This window comes from Protopterus annectens, chromosome 8.part1, assembly GCF_019279795.1.
Source record: "Protopterus annectens isolate FY-2018-M chromosome 8.part1, PAN1.0, whole genome shotgun sequence".
NCBI lineage: Eukaryota > Metazoa > Chordata > Ceratodontiformes > Protopteridae > Protopterus > Protopterus annectens.
In genome coordinates, this window is record NC_056742.1 from 34,003,940 (window position 1) to 34,026,068 (window position 22,129).

Here is a 22,129-nt window from a genome sequence, read left to right on the forward strand (position 1 = left end):
GTAGTATGAAGACAGCCCAATAAAAGAAAATAAACCTTCATTATTAATATAAATCATTACACAGTTTCATGGTAACCATTTGTGATTAGAACAGTATTAGTACTAGTTAATGTCTTGGCTTAAAAGTAATAACTATTTAACTTAATAGGGTCAGTGTATGTGAGTGAGAGTGAGAATCTAGTAAAGTAAGATGGGCATAGTATATGTTCATTGTCTGATTTCTCTAGCCTGGGGTGCAGTCATAGCACAGCCAGCTTTGCTTCAGATGTTGCCTGATGATGTTTTTAAAGGAGGCTTTAGACAATGTGTTTTGTATGCTAAATGGGAGGGTGTTCCATTTTTTAGTCACTGTACTACCATATAGTGAGTCTCCAAAGCTATTATTGCTGTTGGTGACTTCTAGTAATAGTTTGCCTGATAATCAAAGAGCCCTGGTGGTTGAGTGCTGTTGTACTAGGTTTTTGAGGGCAGGACACTTATTAGGGAAGTAATAGATAGAGTGACAGAGACAGAGCTGATTAAAAGTTCGTAAGTTGGGCAGTTCAAGCCAGTGGAGCTGGTGCAGAGCAGTACAATGATGGGATCTAGATGGGCAATTTGCAGCAAAGCTAGTAATTATATTATAGCAGGCCTCCATTTTGCTAAGGTCAGTTTTATTGAGATTAGTTAGAATGGGGGACGCATAGAGTAGGGTGGATAGAAGTTGGGACCGAGCAATGGCAGATCTTGTATTGTTGGTGAGAAACAGTTTAATGCAGTAGAGTGATCCCAGTTTGGCATGCACTTTTTTATAGCTAAGTTAAGATAACTATCAAATTTTAGGTGGTTGTCTATGGTTATACCTAATAGCTTAGCCTGTGTCACTGGAGTGATTGGAGTAGAGTTTCTAGAGTAGATGGTAAACTGACTGCTATGGGGGTTTTTATTAGGACAGGTTATAATCATTAACCATGTTTTCTTAGTATTTAGAATAAGATTGACTTTGGTAAGGTAGTTTTCTAGGTCAGAGAATGCTAATTGAATTGTTTGCAGGAGGGTGGGAATAGTTCATGCAGCACAGATTAGGACAGTATCATCTGCATACTGAATGATAGATGCATGCTGTGTGGAGGTATTGTGAATATTGTGAAAAGGAGGTGTCCTAAAATAGACCACTGAGGGACTCCAGTAGTTATGGGTAACAGAGGTGAGAGACAATTTTCCCATTTCACAGTCTGGTACCTGTCAGTTAAATAGCTTTGGAACCAGGTTAGTGTGGACTTTGATAGGCTGTATTGATTTAGTTTATTTAGCAGGATTTGGTGGAATACTGTGTCAAATGCTTTGGATATATCCAAAAAGAGAATTGACACTTGTAGGCCTTTATTGTTCATAGGTTCATAGGTTCATAGGTTGGTACTAGGCTATCAGCCCTAGGGCCTATACAAGCCTAGCCATAACAATTCCCTGGCTATTTCTTCCCACGTTATTTACTTTCCTCAGTGAGTTTATTTATTGTGTCTGTAAAGCAGAAGAGGGCTGTAGTGGTGCTATGGGCAGGTCTGAAACCATGTTGAGTGGGGGACAGGATATTGTTGTCTAGGAGGTATTTTAGTACCTAGGTATGAATGCATTTTTCTCTGATTTTGGCCAGGGGGAGAGATTATTGCAATGGGCCTATAGTTATTAAGTTCAGTAGAGGTCCATCCTTTGTGTATTGGAGTAACATGGGATATTTTCTAGAGTTTGGGACCATAGTTTTCAGCAATAGATCTGTTTATGAGAGTGGAGATTGGGACTGCAATGAGGTCAGCTGTGAGTTTTAAGAAGTAGCTAGGGAGGAGGTCAGCTGCAGTTGACGTGTTTTTTAGTTTGGAAAGCATACTTTTGATAGAGCTTGTTGGCACTGTTTTGAGGGTAAAGCATGTGTTTGTATTATTTGTGATGGGAGGGATAGTGAGGTTGGAATTTTCCTATGATACTAGGTATAGCATTGACTTCACAAAGTAGGAGTTGAATTGTGTTGCAATGGGTACTTTAGTATCAGGGGTGGTCAGTTTGGCGGTAGCTGTTTGGGTGGGTTTTAGCAACTGGTTTACACATTTCAAAAATTTTTGGGGATTGTATTGGTATTTAGTTTGCAAGGTAGCATAATAAGATTTTTTGTACTGACTAATGCATTTTGTTGCACAGTTGCGCAGTTCTAGATAATTAGTAAGTCTATGTGTGTTCTTGGTTCTCTGGTAGTCAAACCAGACAGTATCGATGGACTTGAGGATTTGTTTGGTTTCTTTGCTGAGCCTGAGATTTTGAGTGGTTCTTACGTTGACCTTTAACCTTGCATAGTGGAGCAATAGTGTTTAGCTGTTGTAGAAATGTTTTGTTGAAGTAGGTGACAGCCTGGTCAAGTGGGAGGGTTTTTAGAGGGTCCAGTTGCAGTTGTACAGTAAAGGTTTGAGAACATCGGGAGATAAATTTTTGCTTTTCTTGTGGATCTATAGGTAGTGGTTTTCCAATGGCTTGTTCTACTGTGTATTAGGTATATTAGGTTGTGGTCACTTAGACTATCTGGGAGACTGCCTGTGTGAGGATACAATGTGGGGTTGTTAGTTAGGGCTCAGTCTAAGATGGATTCCCTTTTAGAGTTTTTATCACATCTTGTTGGAAATTGGACTAGCTGCTGGTAGCCATGGAGATTTATTAGATTACTTGGCGCTTCTGATATACAGGTGAGCCAGTCTAGGCTGAAATCCCACATAATGAGAGTTTCTTGAGAGTATGTGGTAGAGCACCAGGATAAGACGTCTTCAAGGCTAGGAGGTGTATTACCTAGTGGGATATAGATGGCAATGATGGTGATGCATTTTTTGTGGTTTAGTTAGAGTTGTGAGATAACTATGTCCCAATTATTGGGAGAGGGGTAGGTGTTGGGAATGTTGAGTAGAGTTAAATTGGTCTTATACAATATGGCAGTTCCACTTCCTTTACAAAATGGTCTATCTTGCCTAATGATGTTATAGCCATCTGGGAGACCTTCAGAGTCAGATATGTTTTTATTTAGCCAGGTATCTGTTATAGCAACTATATCAGGACAGTAGTGTACTATTATGGCCTGGAGTTTAGGTGTTTTATTTTTGATACTCCTAATATTGATATTTAGTATTAAGAGGAGGTTATTGTTGCATTTGTTGGTCATTTCACCAGGAAGGAAGATAATGGGGGCAGTATGGCCTGAAGATTATGCTAAAGTGGTTTGTGTTGGACAGGATGTGTTTGGGCCTGGGTTGGCGTGGATGTCCCCACTTATGGTAAGCCTGGTATTGAAACTGTGAAGCAGATGCTTGAGTTTGGAGATGAGCATGAGAAAGTGTTGTGTTTTTTGAAGTGGGAATGAATGCATATATGTTTTGTTTTGAAATGATCAGTGGTGTTATTCCTGAAAATTTGTGGACCAATATTATAGTAGTGTGTGGTGTCTGCATGTGAGAGTGCATAGTATTGTGTTGGGCTACTGAGTTTATTAATATTGAGGAATGTGGAAAGCACTAAGTAATGGGGCTTTATACAGTATTTTATGTTACCAGATGCTGCAACTGCTAAAGTGTATAATTCTGCACAACACTCAAGTGCATTCAGTTCTGTCTGATCCATATGGAGAAATCAGTGGTAAGGCTTTTGAGACACAAGTTAAAAGCAAGTCTTTTCTACTAGTGAAATTTTAATACTAAAGAACTGGTTTACCTTCAAGAATATTTACTCTATGTCCAGAGACTTTTACCAGCAAATAAAACCGGGTCTTCATGACAGGTAAAGAGTAGACTGGAAGACAAAGTTCTCTTTTTTGTGACTTGCAAAATGTGATAAAACTGCTTTAAAAACACTGCTGGCATTTTGTGAAATTAAAGTTGATGTATGTTGCTATTATTTAATGTAAAATACTCTTATAGGAGTAGTGCTCACTGCTTTGAAAAGTGTGCTGATTCTAAAAGATAACTCCCCTGACAGAAAAAAATGGGGATTGTTGCAAAGTCAAGGAAAAAAAGTGTTGCTTCTGAAAGGTTAAATGTCCTGATGAGATAAAGGGAGTCCATTGTTAAGGCAAGGAAGAGGAGTCATTTATGAATTGAGTTCACAGCTATATATCAGAAGAAGAAAAAATGTTTGCAAACTTAGTAAATTGGTTGTGAGATGTCTGTACTGAAAAACGATTGGCTAAAAGAGTAATAAGCAAAAAATACTACTGACATTACATCAGAGTAAAGAAACACCTTACAAAGATACAGCAATACGAAATAATCAAAGTGGTGTTGGCCAAGCAAGTCTAGTGCAGAAAAAATGCAGTGCTTCACACCAGAGTCTCTAGTAAGCAGATGTAAATGGTTTGCAGTTTGGTGCTGCACATATATGAAGTGAAACTTGTGCTAGAAGTAATGATGGCATAATGGTTGAAGTGTTTACTTTATAGACACAAAGTGCAAGGTTTGGGCTTCACATGAGGCAAGTAGCTAAACTTAAAACAGCCCACAAGGGCAGTTACTGTAGTACTAATCTATGAACCTGATTCTGTTTTTTTAAGAGAAGTCAAATACAAGATGATGAGGTGTAAAACCTGAGGAGAAATGGTTGCAGAGCTTGTTATAGGAATTATAATTTTGTAATATAGGATTACCAAGAACAACACAAAGCAAGTGGAATGCTCCCGCAATGCTGTAAATGTTTAAAAGACAAAGTCAGAGATTTATCTGAAAAAATAGAAATGTTACAATAGTCAAGGACAGCTACATTCAAGAGTATGAGCTCACATCCATGGTAGAATAGTTGATTTCTGGCCAAGAAAAGAAAATGACAATTTAGTTGGATGTAGCTGGATGCCCATGACCAACAAAATATGTGGAAAACAGGACAGAGAAGTGGTTGATTTATCCAATAGGCTCGCTGAACTTTCTGTACAAGAGGTACAGGAAATAGCAAAGCAAGCCCAGGAGTAGTAAGTAAACAAGGATATCAAATCAAAAGGAAAAAGAGCTAAGTGACCTGATGATGAAGCTTGAAAGACAAGTCAAGTTTCAAAGCCCGACTGATGCTATGTTCACAAAGTGAAAAGGGAATAAAACTGTGGCAGGAACTACTACATATTAACAGCTACCAGCATGATCAAAAAGAAATGTCTGAACAAGAAAGTTGAGAATGTGCTGCTAATAGTACAATGTTGGGTCTATATTAGATTGCCAAAGTCACTCTTCATCGAACACACATTGATAGGTTCATAGGTTCATAGGAAGGTACTAGGCTATTGGCCATAGGGCCTATATAAGCCTAGCCAAAAAGGTACCCTGGCTTTCGCCACCCAAGAAAGTTATTTTCCTGTGCCCCTATTGAGCAGAGCCACAGAAGTGAACCTCAGGGTGAATTTCCTATCTCCCATCCAATCATCAAGATTTTTCTTGAGGAGTGCTAATGAGGAGCTTTGTTTGATATAGATAGGTATTTTGTTCCAGAGTATGGGAAGTCTCTGGGAGAGGAATCTATCCCTCCAGCATGTTCTGCTTATTGTTGTGACAAGGTTTAGGTCCCTAGAGCATGTAGCTCGGAGGGACTGGGATTTCTTTAAGTGGAGCATGTTCAACAGCTCTGGGTTTGACATAGCTTTGTATGTTAGGCAGAGATCGCTGATGAGTAGGTGATATGACATGGAGTAAAGCTGGAGTTTTTTGAGACAGTCTGCGTACGGCATCTGTTTGAGGATGGTAATCCTCTTTGTGAGGTGTTTATGCGGCCTTTCTAGTTTATGTAGATGTCTTGTGAGGTACATACCAACATGGGCGCTGTATTCTATAATGGGTCTAATGAGTGATGAGTAGAGGAGAAAAATGACCTCTTTTTTCCTGGATGAGAAACCTTTTGTGATGAGGTGTGCCATGTAGAAGGATTTCCTGACAACTGTGGCAATGTGATTATCAAAGGAAAGACTACTGTCCACCTGTATCCCAAGGTCTGTTATCACACTTTTGGTGTTAAGTAGACTACCGCCTATGTGGTTGTTCAAGGATACAGAGTTTTTACCAAAAGGGATGACAATGCACTTTTTGGCATTGAGCTTGAGGCCATGGCTTTGACACAAGGCATCTGTCTCAGTGAGGCCCTTTTGTAGGATGTCCACATCATTAGGAGTTTTGATTATGGCTCCTAGTTTGCAGTCATCTGTGAACTTCATTTGCCAAAGACCTTTTGTATTAGCCTGTACTTCAGAGAAGTAGATACCAAACAGGAGAGGACCCAGGACAGAACCCTGTGGTTCTCCACTTGTCACTGGTCTGAAGTCGGATTTGGAGTCTGCTACTTTCACAGTGTGGGTTCTGTCAGTGAGTCTGTTGGCAACCCATCTTGTGACATAGGGATTTATACTTAGTTTAGTGAGTTTATCTATAATTCCAGAGTGGGGATGGTGCTGAAAGCCTTGGCAAGATCTAGATAGGTTGTGTGAACAACCTTACCCTCATCTACGGTTTTGGTGACCGCTTCAAAGAAGTCTATCAGGTTTGGGAGACATGATCTGCCTTTTACAAACCCAAACTGGGTGGGGTCCAGAGTTTGGAGATTCCCAATGTCATTGTTTATAAGTTCCATGATGATACGTTCTATAGCCTTGCAGACCTGGCTTGTCAGGTTAAAGGGGTGCTAGTTCCCTGGGTCCATGGTGGCTTCCCCTTTGTGAAGTTGGATGACCATCACTGTGCACCATTCAGTGGGTAAAAAGCCTGAGGTAAGGCTGTTATTGAACATGGTACTTAGGTGGGGTGCCAGTTCATTTTGTAGTTCATGTAGAATGCAGCCTGGGATGTTGTCAGGTCCCATGGATGCTGTGTTCTAGGCTTTGGAGTGTGTGTTTTTTACATGTGCAGCCGTGATTACATGAACTTTGCATTCTTCCGGTATAGAGATGGGCCCTTTAAGGGTGAGAGGGGAGTAAAGTTAGCACTGAACCTATCTGCCAGGATGTTGGCAATATCAGTTGGTTCAGTATATTTAGTGCCATTGTGCTGTAACTCTGAGCAGATCTGAGTGTTGCCATTGAGATTCTTGACATAGCTATAGAATGCTTTGTGGTTGTCTTTAAAATCAGTGGCAATTTTGTTTTCATAACTAGCTCTGGAGGATTTTATGAGGGATCTCAGCTTCTTACTGAGGCTGACCAGGGAGTTCCTCCCATCATGGGATTTTACTCTTTTTTGCAACAGTTTCTTTCATCTGTTGTAGAGTTTGTTTATGGCAGGGGACCAGATTGGCTTTCTTTTTTGGAGGATAGCATCTTGGTTCTGTTAGGGATTGCATGGTCCATGCACTCGTGTAACTGCTTATAAAGTGCATCTGTGTAAGATTCAGCAGTCGTACCTCTATCGTCCGTCTGCATGAATGTCATGAAGTTTGCCACTTCTGTCTTAAGAAGCGTGAAGTTGACTTTGGAGAGATGTTTTACGGTGGTTTTCCTAATGGGGGTTGGGGGAAGGATGTGGATGTCTAGGGTGATTAGCTTGTAGTCGGATCTGACCAATGAGGAATTGACCTCTGGTGTGGAACACCAGTTGCCCATGTTTGTAATGACCAGGTCTAAAATATTGCTGCCCCTGGTGGGGGTGTGGATAATTTATCCAAGGCGCTGGAATTTATGAATTCCAGAAAACTTTGAGCAGAAGAGTTAGTACATGAGTAGTTTTCCCATTTAATGGTGGGGTAGTTGAAATCACCCATTATTAGGGTGTTAGGTTGTACCCTAATATTTTCCAGTATATTAAGAAATGAGGAGTGGGAATCCTGGGGCATAGTGCAGGATCTGTAGCAAGCTACAATTTGGATTGCAGTCTTGCTCAGAGTTAGTTGCACTTGGATAATCTCGGATGCATTATGCTGAGCAACTAGCCTGGAGGTGTGGATATCCTTAATGAATATGGACATGCTACCTCTACCTTTAGTGTTTCGGTCCAGGTTAGGTGGCCGAAAGGTGTGGTATGAATTATAGCCTGGTAATGCAGGGGTGCTCTCGTGAACCTTGAACCAGGTCTCTGTCACTGCACAGATGTCGATGTTCTCCATTTTAAGGAGTGCCTCAAGTGAGTGCATTTTGAGGTTTAGACTTCTAGCACTGAGTAGCATTACCCTCAGATTTTGCTTGCTTGTACCTGTTATGGTGGTGAATTTATCATTTGAACCTTGCCTAAAAAAGGCACTATAGGGGTGGCAAGAGCCTTAGCCAGTATCCAGAATTCCAAGGGTGACAGATGCAGGCCATCTCTGGCAAAGCATCGTGGTCTGCCGATCATGTAATCCCAGGCAGACAGATACTGGATCCCCTTAGAATGACACCAGAAGCTTAGCCAATTGTTGAAGTCAATCATTTTGTCCTTGTACTGTGGTATCATTCTGGGTGATGGGAGGATGCTACTCAGGGCTAGGATCATACCTGCCTGGGCTACAACATCGGACAGCTCCTCCATGTCTCTTTTCATGTAGTCCAGGGAGGTACATCTCAGGTCATTCACACCAACATGGACAATGACAGAATCATATTTGTACTTGTTGTGGAGTGAACTGAGTGCATGTGGCATGTGGCGGTTCCTGCCACCCAACAGGCAGCTGACAGTAACTTTCTCCTTGTTTAGCCGGGTGAGTGGAATATCAGTGTGCCTGACTATAGAGTCACCTATGACTAGAGTGTTGTGTATGTTGTTATGCCTTATGGGCTGTGGTTGAGTGGCATACTGAGCTATGTTATGTTACTGGGTTATGTGTCATTTGGGTTGTGTTGGGGGGTGGAGGTTGCTTGCATTTCTGCTTTGGAGATCCATGTTGCTTGGGCAGATTTTTATTGAGAGCCTCTGTGAATGTAGGTGTGTGTTTTGCGTTTCTATGTGTGTGTTTTGGTTGTGTAGGTTTTGAGGGACTATGTGATGAGTGTGGTGTGGTGCAAGTGTTTACCTTTTCCCCATGACTGTCTAGTCCAGTCTTGGGTAAAGAGAGCTTTGCTTCCAGTTTGGCTATATAAGTACATCTCTCGCAGGTTGTAGTGTTGGGTGGTAGGAGGATAGGGTTGTCTGTTTACATGAGACAATTGCTGCATTGCCCCAAGATGTCCAGATTCATCAGGTAGACAGGAGAAAACACCAGGAGCTGACCCTTAGACATGCCAGGATAGTTGCTTATTTATTAAGTAGTAAAAACTGTTTTCCTCTAGACAAATGAGGAAAGTTGAATGCTGTAGTAATTTATAGCTTATTTAGTGCTTACAATGACTTCTGAACAAGTGCTGAGCTCAAAGAAACAGATTTGATTGCTAAAACTAAAAACTGGCTAGTTCTAAGGAAAAATTTGAAGAGCAGACTTTGTGGTGCTGGGAATAGTTTAACCCTAGCTAAGCAGTGATGCATAAAGTGTTTTTTTTTTTAGATAAGCTACCTAGTGCTTACCACTCTGACTGATAAGCTAGAAGGCTTGCCTCCAACACAGAAAGGCTTGGGAGCTCAGAAACTTACAAACAGTCCTGGCTACAGCAAATCTGTATTTAGAGTAGACTACTTACAGTAAAGGCAGGAAACAAGCTTAGAATTTTTTTTTTAAAGTGGAAAGGGAGGAAGGAGGAGCAGAATAATCGACCCAAATTCAGTGAAAATCACTTCACGGAATACTCCCAAGGCAAGGAAATACCTGCCCTGCAGCACAACTTTACCCTTTTCTCCACTGTAGTATGTTTTCAGAATTGGTATATATAGTTGGGGGTCTGGGGTGCACTTCCCCCACATTGGGAAGTATTGGGGGTGAAGCCCTCCACTTGGGTGGGTTAGATTTAGTTAGATTTGTCTCCGTTGTGCTGCAGGGTAAGTATTTATTTTACCTGGGCATATTCAATGAATTTCAGAAGTGATTTTTGCTGAATATGGATCGATGAGAGTGACTTCGGTGAACTTATATAGACCTCAATATCAAATGGCTAAAAACAGTTAAGAGTTGTACAAAGAGTCATGCTCATAACAAGGAAGAAACTTGCCCCGGGATTCATGAAGCTTGCGCCAGGCGCACGCATAGCGTAGGCGTTATAATGCCAAATACGGCCGCCGAGCGATTCAGGTACGATCTAATTCCACGTGCACTACCGGCGTACACCAGATCTGCGCAGCCCCCGGTGTAGGTATGCAAATCACCCCATGTGCAGTGTTGCACCATGCAAATGAAGGCATATAGCGATTCATGAAGTGGTGCAGGCGTAGCGTAAGCCACAGAAATGTAAACCAAAAAACACGGTTTGCATTTTCCCAAACATAACATCGGAGCTATGGAAGAGGGCCAGACCTAGGTATCACAACGTGAACATATGCCAATGGCGAAATACACAGCCAATGGCATAAGAAAAGATGCACAACATGTAAATAACAACATTTGATGTCATGTCCACAGTAACGCACAGCAGAACCGCAGGGCATGTATGCGGAAGCTGTAACATAAAGAAATAATATAAAAATGTCATAAAATCGCAACGTAATAGAAATCAGGTTTACAGCATAACACACAATGGTAGGCATGGAACACCACAACCAAGGTGCAAGGGTTGCTAAGGGCTTGCGATAGTGTTCGGCGCGGTAAATATGAATTAGTAGTCAATGCCATGCAAATGAGGCAGATAATACTAAATCGCAAATGTCCCGCCGGAGGAAAGTTGTACCATACGGCGCAGCGGTATAACACCGAGGAGTGGCTCAGAGGAGATACATGACATCAGCAGGGGGGTGTGCCACTGTAGCACTAAGCACATTGGAGCATTCCAAATCTGGCCTGTCCGTTGCTAAGTAAAGCTGCAGGATAGGGGTGGGGAGGAATCGTTTAGCTGAGAGCACACATGGTGGCCAAAAGTGCATGTGTACGAGGATGAAAACGTGCCCGAAACCCAGTAATCGGACGCATGCACCACAAACAATAGCAGAAACAGGAAGGTCAGGGGAAGAAAAGGAAATGTGGAAGTAGGGTAATTGGAGTACAAATGAGCAATCGACACCAATCAACCCACGAAGGCCAGTCGACGGCAGCTGACAAGTCCACTTGCAGAAACCTGCAAAACATGATAGAGGGGAGACATGTGAATGCAAAGAAAGGAGGGGAGGTATTGGATTGCAAAGATAGGAGACCTGACACAGCAGAGCAAAGCAAACCGACAGCAGACCGGCAGTAGCACACATAACGCAAGATATGCCAGGTCCAGGAAAGCACAAATGAAAGTAGGCTGCAGGATGCACACCAGAAAATGGTAGGTGCAATGCGCAGAAATGAAAAGGGAAGGTCAAGAGGTAATCCACAACAGGCAAATGTAATTCAACACCAAAGGCACCACAATAGTAGTTCCGGCAGTAAAACACATAACATATCCTGTAGCTACGAACGTACATACACACCCTATGACATCATCGGTGTTCACAGCACAATAGTATAAAGTGTGTAAGCACCCAACACACACCTGTGCATTCCCAAGCACCGCACCATAGGTGTAAACACACGGGGAACTTTTAAAATGTACATGTTGGGAGCTGCCATAGCTGTGATACATCAGCATGTGTTAGAGACTGACAGTGTTGTGGAGGATGATGCCGACAACCACCGCAGGCCTTGGAGGAGAAGGAGAGTGTTCAGACCAAGGGTAACCTACCAGGGGCTACATGACCTGGAGATAGTAGAGCATTACAGGGTGGACAGGGACATCTTACAGCAAATAGTGGAGCTGTGCCGGCCACGCCTGAGAACCAGAAACAACAGAGGGGAACCCATACCAGTGGACATGAAGGTATGTGTAAGCCTGTGAATACTGGCCACAGGTACCTTTCAAAGGCTAACTCGAGATATAATGGGTATCTCACAGGCATCAGCATCCAGGGTACTACACCAGTTCCTGGATGCCATGTTACCACATGCCAATGAGCAGATATACTTCCCCAGAAGTCAGGAGGAGTTGGCCAGCAATATGCGTCACTTCCACCGTGCGGCACAATACCCGGAGGTACTGGGTGCGATAGACTGCACACACATACAAATCAAGTCACCACCTGGTGAGCAGGGTATGCGCTACATAAACCGCAAGGGATTCCACTCCATCAACTGCCAGGTCGTGTGCAATGCCCAGGGCATTATCATGGATGTGTGTGCTGGCAGCCCCGGAAGCTACCATGACTCCCATATCTGGCATGCCTCACAGCTGTATCAGGTATTTGTCAGGGGGGACATCCCACATGGCCATCTCGTGGGGGATGCTGGCTATGCACTGGAGCCGTGGATGATGACTCCAATCAGAAATGCACACACACCCATGCAAGAACGCCATAATAAGGCACACGCACAAACCAGAATCATCATAGAGCATGTGTTCGGGATGCTGAAATCATGGTTCCGGTGCTTGGATACATCTGGTGGAGCCTTGCAGTACTCTCCAGGCACGTGTGCCCACATCGTCATAGTATGTGCCATGCTACATAATATGATCCTGCGGAAGCAGCTGCAGCAGGGACAAAATGGTGAAGGCCCTCATAGCCCACCGCAATTGCCAAAGCCAGTACAGGCACAGAGGGATTCAGACCATGAACACACTGTGCCAGCCCCAGTAGGCAGACGGAGGCATGCCCAATATGCCTACGCCTTGGCAAAGAGGGAACGTATAGCACATACACTGACCATGTAGGCCCCTACGGACTGACACCTCTCCACCTGCACACACAGTAAAATGGATGGCACACAAACACGACCACCTGTAAAATTTAATGTATAGGTGGCCCAATGTGTGACTCCTACATAGGCAGCCCTCAAACATTGTAAACACAACAGCCAGTGCAACACGGAATGCCAACACCTGAACAGTACATGAGTCTTACAGCATATGGTGGTGCTGTGTGCCTGTCATGTTCCCCGCCATATATATATATATATATATATATATATATATATATATATATATATATATATATATATGTACACATACGCATATATATAATACGGATAGAAAGGGCAATAGAGGGATATATGGTGATATAGATGGATTCAGCGATATCTGCAAATATGATAGATAGTTCAACGACATTCACAACATCTTGGAGGTACAAATAAATAGGATTCCGCCAACCATGGAATGTGTAACATACCAACATGCGTAACCACGAGGCAGAAAGACCGATAGTACACAGTACCGGAACAGTACATCCGCAAGTAATAGTATGATGATATGAAGGGACGGTTAGTCACCGCTGACGGTGTGGCGGTCCACGTAGGTACTGTGTTCAACTGTGTCTGTGAGTGCCGTAGTCTGTGTAAGTGTGCGTTGAGGATGCCGTGAGCGTTTCTGTGTGACTGTAATGTGTGTGTGTGTCCACAACATGTGTATGTTGGTGCCAAGTCAGAGGCAGACCAGTACGGTAGGTGTGGGTATAGCTAGCTGTAGGCATACGGTTACTACCTGTACCACAGTAGGAGGAACATCCCCACCCTGGGCAGGTGTGTCCTGACATAAAACAGTACAAAGGGCAAATGTCCGAGATGGTAGGACATAAATATGTCCCATATATAATGTAACAGTCGTATTTAATAGTTATGCCTGTATGTAAGAAACTTAAATGTTACATGCAATATGATAAGTATCCAAAGTCACAACAATAGGTATGTAGTGAGGATAAAAGTATGTGCTACCTGTGTACTGACCGTGGCTACGTGTTGGCCTGCAAACACTGCTTTGTGTCCCGCAAGTGTCCAACAATGACCATATGATAAGGTGGCAACCCATGGCAAACAGGCTCTTTTAACAACACAACCACAATGACTGCAAATATCTGGGACAGAAATACAAGGGATAGCTGTCACCTACACATATCCCCTGATATATCGCTGCAATTACGGAGGTATACAAGTAGCAAGCTCACCTGCAGACGATATAGAAACCAATTAACAATGGCTCAACGTACAATCCCGTAACATAAGTCTACTAACTGTTAGCTCTCTAATCAGGGACGGAGCCCACACACATATATACGGATTATGTAGACATGCAAGGCCCACAAACCGTATATGTTACGTACAACCACCGACATCCCCTACACTAGAAACTAAAGCAATACAAACTGTAATAGCAGCACAAACATCCAGTCAGTCAATTACATCTGCAGAACCCTCAACATACAACAATTAAAGGCGACATGCAAAATTGCAGGCATTGTATAATGGAACAAACAGCCATGTTACAGGTATTGATTGCAATACTCCATTAACAGATGTCGGGATGACAGGTACACCCACATGTTGAACCAAATACTCTACCTGTCACACACAATCCAAGGGGGACATGAATCCAAACTATACTTGTCTCCATGCATAGCAGTTGCAGTTACTCATAACAAAACACAATACAGACCATCTCCCGAAGGTAGGGCAAATAGGCAACGCCCAAGTGGAGAATCAATTATACCCCACTGTCGCCAAGATAATTGGCGAATGGAGTAGCTCCACAGCTGATATGCAAGTAATTAGTCACTAAGGAACACCAATTGGCGGGAAGAATCCACATGTTTCAGGTATCGACGTATATAAGGATGACTTGCCAGACATTCAAACCGTATGCTCATACTGAAAAACAGTTGAAACACTGTGAGAGAGATAGAAACGCCGTAATGACAACAAGGTATGTAGAATGCCCGATATGTAAGGTTATGTATAGCATGATCTGTGTTATTTAGTTTTACTGTATGTATAGCCTGGTTTGCATTAATTAAACATGTCCGCAATGCATAAAGTGGGGAAAGGTATTGATGTAGTGATGTCTTGCTGAGCATACTAATGCTTGTAGAATCTGTGCGTCCAGCAGTGGGACACAATGTACACAGCACAGACACCAGAAGGGATGCTACATGAGGCCATTAAACAGAACAATGCCATACAACCCGCCGTCAGTGGTAGGGTATGTCCAACAAGGACGTGCCATAGCAGGGGATAGTATATGTTGATATACTGTCACAGCACGCATGTGTATGGGTAAATAACGTTAATGACATATGTAAGGTGGTCCCGCTGAGCAAGTATGCTTTGCATTATGGGATACTATGTGAAATATGTGTAATGTATAGTATTATAGGCAGATATGACAGATATTCTACACAGCATAACAGGCATATCATGCATACCACAGGTATCGTCTATTGGTATGTACAATAACAGGGTACATATGGCCTGTAGGTATGGGACATAGTAATAGCATGATAGCTAATCTAAATGGAAGGGCTACCAAGTAACCATGCACAAAGGACATGTAATAGCTGCACAGGTGCATAGTGGGGTACTATGCAGTCTGTCAAGTCCATGTGTAAGCACAACTACAGTGTTCACACTAGTGGCACCTCTCCAGGGTAGTGCCTTGTGAAGAGCAGAGCCAGGTGTCACCTGCACCACTGCACAGTACCGCCACTGCAGTGATCCCAGGCCTACATGTGTCTCCCAACCACCAAGGGAGGTATCACATGAACAGTGCTACTGAGTGTCCCTGCGTGATGTACAGAGGACTTATGTTCCACAGCATGGTGAGTGTCCTGTTTGGGACTGTAACCCAGAAGCACATACCACTCATCGTGGCATGTGTGCACATATCCATGAGCATGTTGCTCACAGTGGCCTCTGCTTATGTTGTGTATGAGGAGTATATCCATCAATGATGTTGTGGACATGGGCCCTGTCTGATCAGCAGAGGTCACCCCTGAGTATGTAGTATGCAAATGTGTACAGATGTGGTGTCCGTAGTGCAGCCGCATATTTAAACTGTCGGAGCTCAGTAAATGTCATGGCGTGTTAATGTTGTGGCATGTAAAGCTGTAGCTGTTGTGTAAGGTACACTCTAAATGGGGTGGTGTACCCTTGAATGTGTGTAGATGTCTTGAGTTCAGAGGTACAATGGGTGCCTATGTACCAGTTACACACCCAGTACAGATAGGTGTGGCCATGTAGGAGGATTTCCACGCCACAGTGGCAATACGGTAACCACAGGAGTGGGTGTGACATATGTGTGTACTGCAAACATGTACAATGTGATATGTATGTAGGGGACTACCATCCATGTGATAGTCAGTGGGTGAATGGTGTAATGCAAAGGTGATGTGCATGCACCTTGTGTCATGCAGCTTGATGCCATGATAGTCATATTATGTATCTGTCACAGCGACACCAGTATGTTTGGAGTCAGTATCAGCTGGTGGAGCAATCATGGCGCTTGGTATGTAGGGATTCTAAAGCTAGGCAGGGAAAGTCCCCTGTGCCAGCCTGTTCCACAGGGAAGCATATACTTAACATGAGGGGCCCTATGACTGAGGACTGTGGTATGCCAAAGTACCTGACATGTAGTAGGTACTATGGTATGCTGGCCTCACTGTGTGTCCTGTCCATGAGCTACATAGCATAACATCCTGAGACACAGGGTACAATGTGCAGGTGGATGTGTATGTTGTCAATACCAGGATGGGGAATGGTCCTGAAAGGCAATGAGAGGACAATGTAGGATGTGTGGACTCCCGTACCATTGGCAACTGCCCTGGTAACTGTATGAAAGGAGTCCACCATGTGTAGGGGCGATGCTCTGGCCTTAACAAGCCCAACCCGGGTGGCAGCAGAGGACGGGAGACCAACAATGTCTCTGAGAATGACGTCCTTGACGATGTGCCCCATAGCCACGCAGAACAGTCCAGTCAGGTGTGTAGGACTATAGTCCCACTCGTGCAATGCGGTGCCACCTGTGTGTAGTGTGATAAATGCTGCTGTGTGCCATTCAGGGTCTACAATGTCTGAAACAAGGCTATTACTGAATATGGTGGCCTAGTGGGGAGACAAGTAATTCAGAGGTTGGTGGACATCACAGCCTGGGACGTTGGAAGGTGACATGGGGCCAGTGTCCCAGAACACATAGAGTGTAGGTCAGTACTGTGTAGGTGTGACCACAGGGACACCACAATGTTCATGTATGGATTGCGGCCCTGTAGTGAGTGAGAGGGAGTACAGTCATAGCGGACAGATACCACATGGCTGTGGAATGACAATAGGAGCATAGGCAACTGTTGAAGTGACACAGTCGGTCATTGTACAGTGGTATCGTGTCTGGACGAATGCAAAATGCTCCCCATGGCTAGGCCCACACCCTCAGGGCTATAAGACTGGTGAACTATTGCATGTCCCTGCACACGTAGTCTGTGAAGTGGCATCACAGGGCAGTCACACTAACATGGTGAATGACAGACATATCGTACCTGGTGAGGTGTGGCATGGGTGCATAGGTTATGTTGCAGAAGCAGTTACCCAACAGCAAGATGTAAGCGACTAACACCTTGTGTAGCCTGCTGTGTGGAACTGCAGTGTGACGCCCTACAGAGTCAGCTATGACTGGTGTGTTGTGAATGTTATAACACTATTGGCTGTATGTGGTGGGCACACATGAGTCTGTGGGCTATAAGCTGGTGATGTTGTCTTCCATGATGGGGGCTACCTCTGGTGCCTACAGTGAGTATGGAGAAGTACTGCACAGATTGTCCTCGTAGGTGTGGCCAGTGGTGTAGATTATGTGAGACTATGTAATGGGTGGGGTGTGTTGCGAATGTTACACATCCTCAAATGACTGTCAGGTGCAGTCAGGGTTGGTGACAGCATTACCCCCAGCCATAGCTGTCAGCCTCCTGTCCCCAAAATGAGGAACATTAGCCCTCATACAGTGTGACAAATGAGCGAAACGTGGAACACTTACAACTGGCTTACTAACAGCGTCAACTAGGACGGGCATATGATGGCTAAAATAGGCTGGTCTTACGTATAAAACAGATATTCCAATGAATTAATATGATTCTCATCTATCTAGCCATGGCTAGCAGGTAAACTATGTACAACAATGAATGTGTGACAGACCCTTCCAATGTGGAACCTTGAGGAACATGCACCTTTTAGAACCCCAAATGAGGTGCGTTCCCCGTAATGAGGTACACCTGAGAGCTATGGGCCCAGCACGGCTGCAGACGTGCATCCCTCACAGGCTGTAGTGCCGTATGTTGGGAAGTGAGCATTGAATGTGTACATGAGACAATTGCTCTATTGCCACATGTACAACATATCCCTCATATAGACAGGCAGTAGCACTGGTACGTGACAGTTGGACATGCCTGCATATACAACCATGTCCCACAGGATATGTGCGTTACTTGTGTACAACAGCTGTCATACCTTAAGCAAGCTGGGAAGTGTAGGACAGCCAGTGTACCTGTGGGAAATGGTGTGGAATGGGCGCTATAGTAATCATTAGCTCATGACATGCTCACATGTTCTGAACAAGTGCCTAGCATGAACATACAATACAGATAGGGTGTTGGATAATATCAACCCACAAGTGGTGATGACAGTCATTTAGGGTGGCACCGCACTATAACCCTGCTGAGTATGGTGTGCATGTCCATGAACCATTAGCACTGTAGATGTTAGCAGTACAGATGTACAAGATAGCACGGATATTTGATTACAAATACCTTTGCATGTCACAGGTGTGTTCCACCAGTGGCCTGTTGACAGATCCACAACTACAAAAGGTGAAAGAGTGACATGTGCACAGCACATCTGTGCCAGATACAGTAGAGCAGGGTTAATGTGTTGTACCCCACCCTCATTGTAGCCCATACCACACACACAAATGTTAGGCATCTGTGTATGTAAGGCTGTGAATGGCCATGACCTATCAGTTTAGCTGTGTCAGTGTTGTGAACAACATACAGAATGGGCTGTGTGTGTGAGGTGTGTGACATATGTGCACAGTCTGATGGATGATACCAGCAGTGTCACCGCTAGGTGAACATCCCTGTACCCATAAACTGCTACCTAGGTTGTGGTCAACATTATGGACACTGTGTAAGGGATGGTGCTGTGCAGTGCACCCCTGACATGGTGACGTCTCCAGGCCCCTTAGGTAGTCATCTGAGGTACCCATGTCATGTCAGGGTGCCATCCGTGAGCACGGAGATCAGTGGCCAGGCATATACAGCACTGCGGTGACCAATATTGGATCACATACCACCTGTAAGGGGTAATGGCTATGCATGCATGTGCGATAACAGCCTTCACAATCCTCACCTCCACTATGCAGCATGCTGTCTACCTTGCAGAAGGACATTTGCTACACCATGATGATGGACATGCTACATGTCCATATCCTGATCTATATGACATATCTCATGGACAACCACCATCCTGATACTAGGATTACCACAGGCTGGACAGATCCCTGTGCAATATATGTGACATACTCCCGCCATACCATGCAACCTTGTCCATCAAAGCTGCAGATGTCATCCCAGTCATACATGGTGTGATGGCCGCATGGTAGATGTACTATCAACTGACTGGATCAGTAATGTGGCACTGATGCAGCTTGCAGTGGCACAATGGCCATCTGTAACAGCGTGGAAACTGTGCCCGCACATGCTATGGTTGATGACCATCCCTGCGAATGTCGTCTGACTATCCATTGTCCCATGTCTATCACATGTGTAATACAGGTGATCCGTGTCAGGATGTTGAACAGTTGTACAGTGCTGTGTAGATGTATATGGCAAAACACATGCATGTACAGGTGCCCATGCATATGTGTGCATTGTCACTGCTCAAGTCCATTCCAGCTGTGCCTGTGTTGATATGTGACATATACACAGCATCCAGGTCAACAGTAGTACCATGGACACATCGAGGCATGTGCAGATAGGTAAGAACACAAGTGCAGGCAAATAGACATGCCCACAGTAAGACAGCATTTACATGGAGTATGAACACTGTAATGAGGTGACACACATATATGGAGATGATATCCAATGCATAATGGGTGTGACATGTGTGACACAAACACGTCGGTCATGTCTGTGTCATGGTGCTTTGCAAAGATAACTGTGCAGATGTAGTAGATGTCATAGAAATGTATGTGCAGCAGTATCTCTGTACATCTCTGAAACTGTGACCTGTCACCATCATTATGTTTTACAGATAATGCCCCGTACACGCCTCCCAGCATACACCCGCCAGGATGATGATGTCCTCATCCCACAGCTCCATGACAACTATGACTTGTTGTTCAGTCATGTGCCACAGCATGCCCAGCAGCGGTATGACCTGTGGCAGGATCTATGCAGGAGGGTGAACGAAGTGGGTGGCCATAACCGCACCTACCAGCAGGTGCGCAGACACTGCACGGACCTGATACGACAATGTAAAACAGCGTGCCACTGCATTCGCCAGGGAACAAGGTGGAACAGGTGGTGGGCCACCAACCCATCCCCCACTCACACACACCGAGGAGCTACTGGCCAGTCTGGGGACACCCAGGGAACAGCATCCAGAAACACTAGCTGCCATTGTGGAGGTGGGTGTCTCCCAACCAATGAGCCTGGAGTTGCCTGGTAAGCCAGTAATGCACATATGGCTATTATATCCCATGTAGTTGCATGTGTCACTGTACATAATGTAAAGTAACAGCATATGCCAGGTATGTGGACACACATGCTGCATACTACAGTATGCTACGTTGTGTATGCACACATGTGCATACTATATGCTATTACACAGGTGAATGTGTGTACATGCACAGTGCAACCTGTGGCTGTCATACAGTCATGGATAATGTTCATACTGGTGTGTTACCCCTATACAGGTACCTCTGGTGTGCCGCACAGACATGGGTCCATTGCAGGTGAGACTCTCATCAGTATCAGCATGTTACAGTGTAGATCTATTTGCCATGTGGCCAGTTAACACTTGCACACCTGATGTCTGTTCCAGTCACGATATGCAGGTCGCACCACCATGCATTCACACACGCCACCCATGTGCAATATATTCACATGTAATGATACACAGACTTGAAACCACAGTACTTGTCATTGTGACATGTGTGGTCAGCTGTGCATACAACGGTGGAGGTGTTCTACAATGGAGGCATATGTAGTATGCATTGGAACAACATGTGTGGTACGCACACAGTACCACACAATGAGCTGTGATATGGCCAGCCCACAAGTGTCACCATTGTGTCATATGCCCCTGCATCGGGTGCACACATTGTGATGTGCCACCTGACATGTCCCAGACATGTAGTGTTCTGTCTGCAATATTGTCACACTAGCACATGACCTATACCCCAAATACCAAACATACAACCCGTTGTCTGACTAGACCTGTGGAATGTGACATATCTGACATGTATGGGTGTATGTCATATGGGACCACACAGACATGTGGAGAAGATGCCCATCACACAAGATTGGCCACCACATCTGCACACATGGCCATGGGGTATGGCCAGAGACATGTAGCCACACAGTACATGGGATGTGTATACACCCTGTTGCACATTGTCCACACATGGTCCAATTATAGCCTTAGTTGACCAATTATACAGTTGATGTGTTACAGTGGACAACCTAAAAGCCTGTGCACAGCTACTGGAGGTGTCACTGAAGTCTACCATATACGATCTGTCGAACATCACGACTGTGTTGCAGTTATGGCTATGCAATGTGTACATATTATGCATTCTACAGCAACATACATGCCTCATGTTGCCATGCAATGGCACAGTGTCTGTACTTCGCACTGTATAGTAATGTAGACAGCTCACACTACCCTCCCATGCTCATGCACATTTGCTAAACATGAATTCTATCTGTAGGGCATACACACAACACTGCAATGTGAAGCCCATTATGATGCTGTACATGTGTCAGGACACCATCGTGTCAAACATGTATGCATGTTAATGCACGTCAGCAAATTACATGTCAAGGTCACGTCAACCATGTGTACTCTTATCCTGTTCTGGGCCACATGGTGTATCATGGGGATGCATGTATACCACCATGATTGTGTGAACAGCATGGCTACTGATATGACACCTGCTTGCTGTAGTGTGCACCCCAGGGAGGTATGCTTACTAACACTATTAATGTCTGAGCTGCATGCCCTCTGCTCTATCGCAGGCATGCTGTATGCCATCTGACAAATCACATGCATGGTGTGTCTGTGTGTGTCTGTGTGTGTGTCTGTGTGTGTGTCTGTGTGTGTGTCTGTGTGTGTGTGTCTGTGT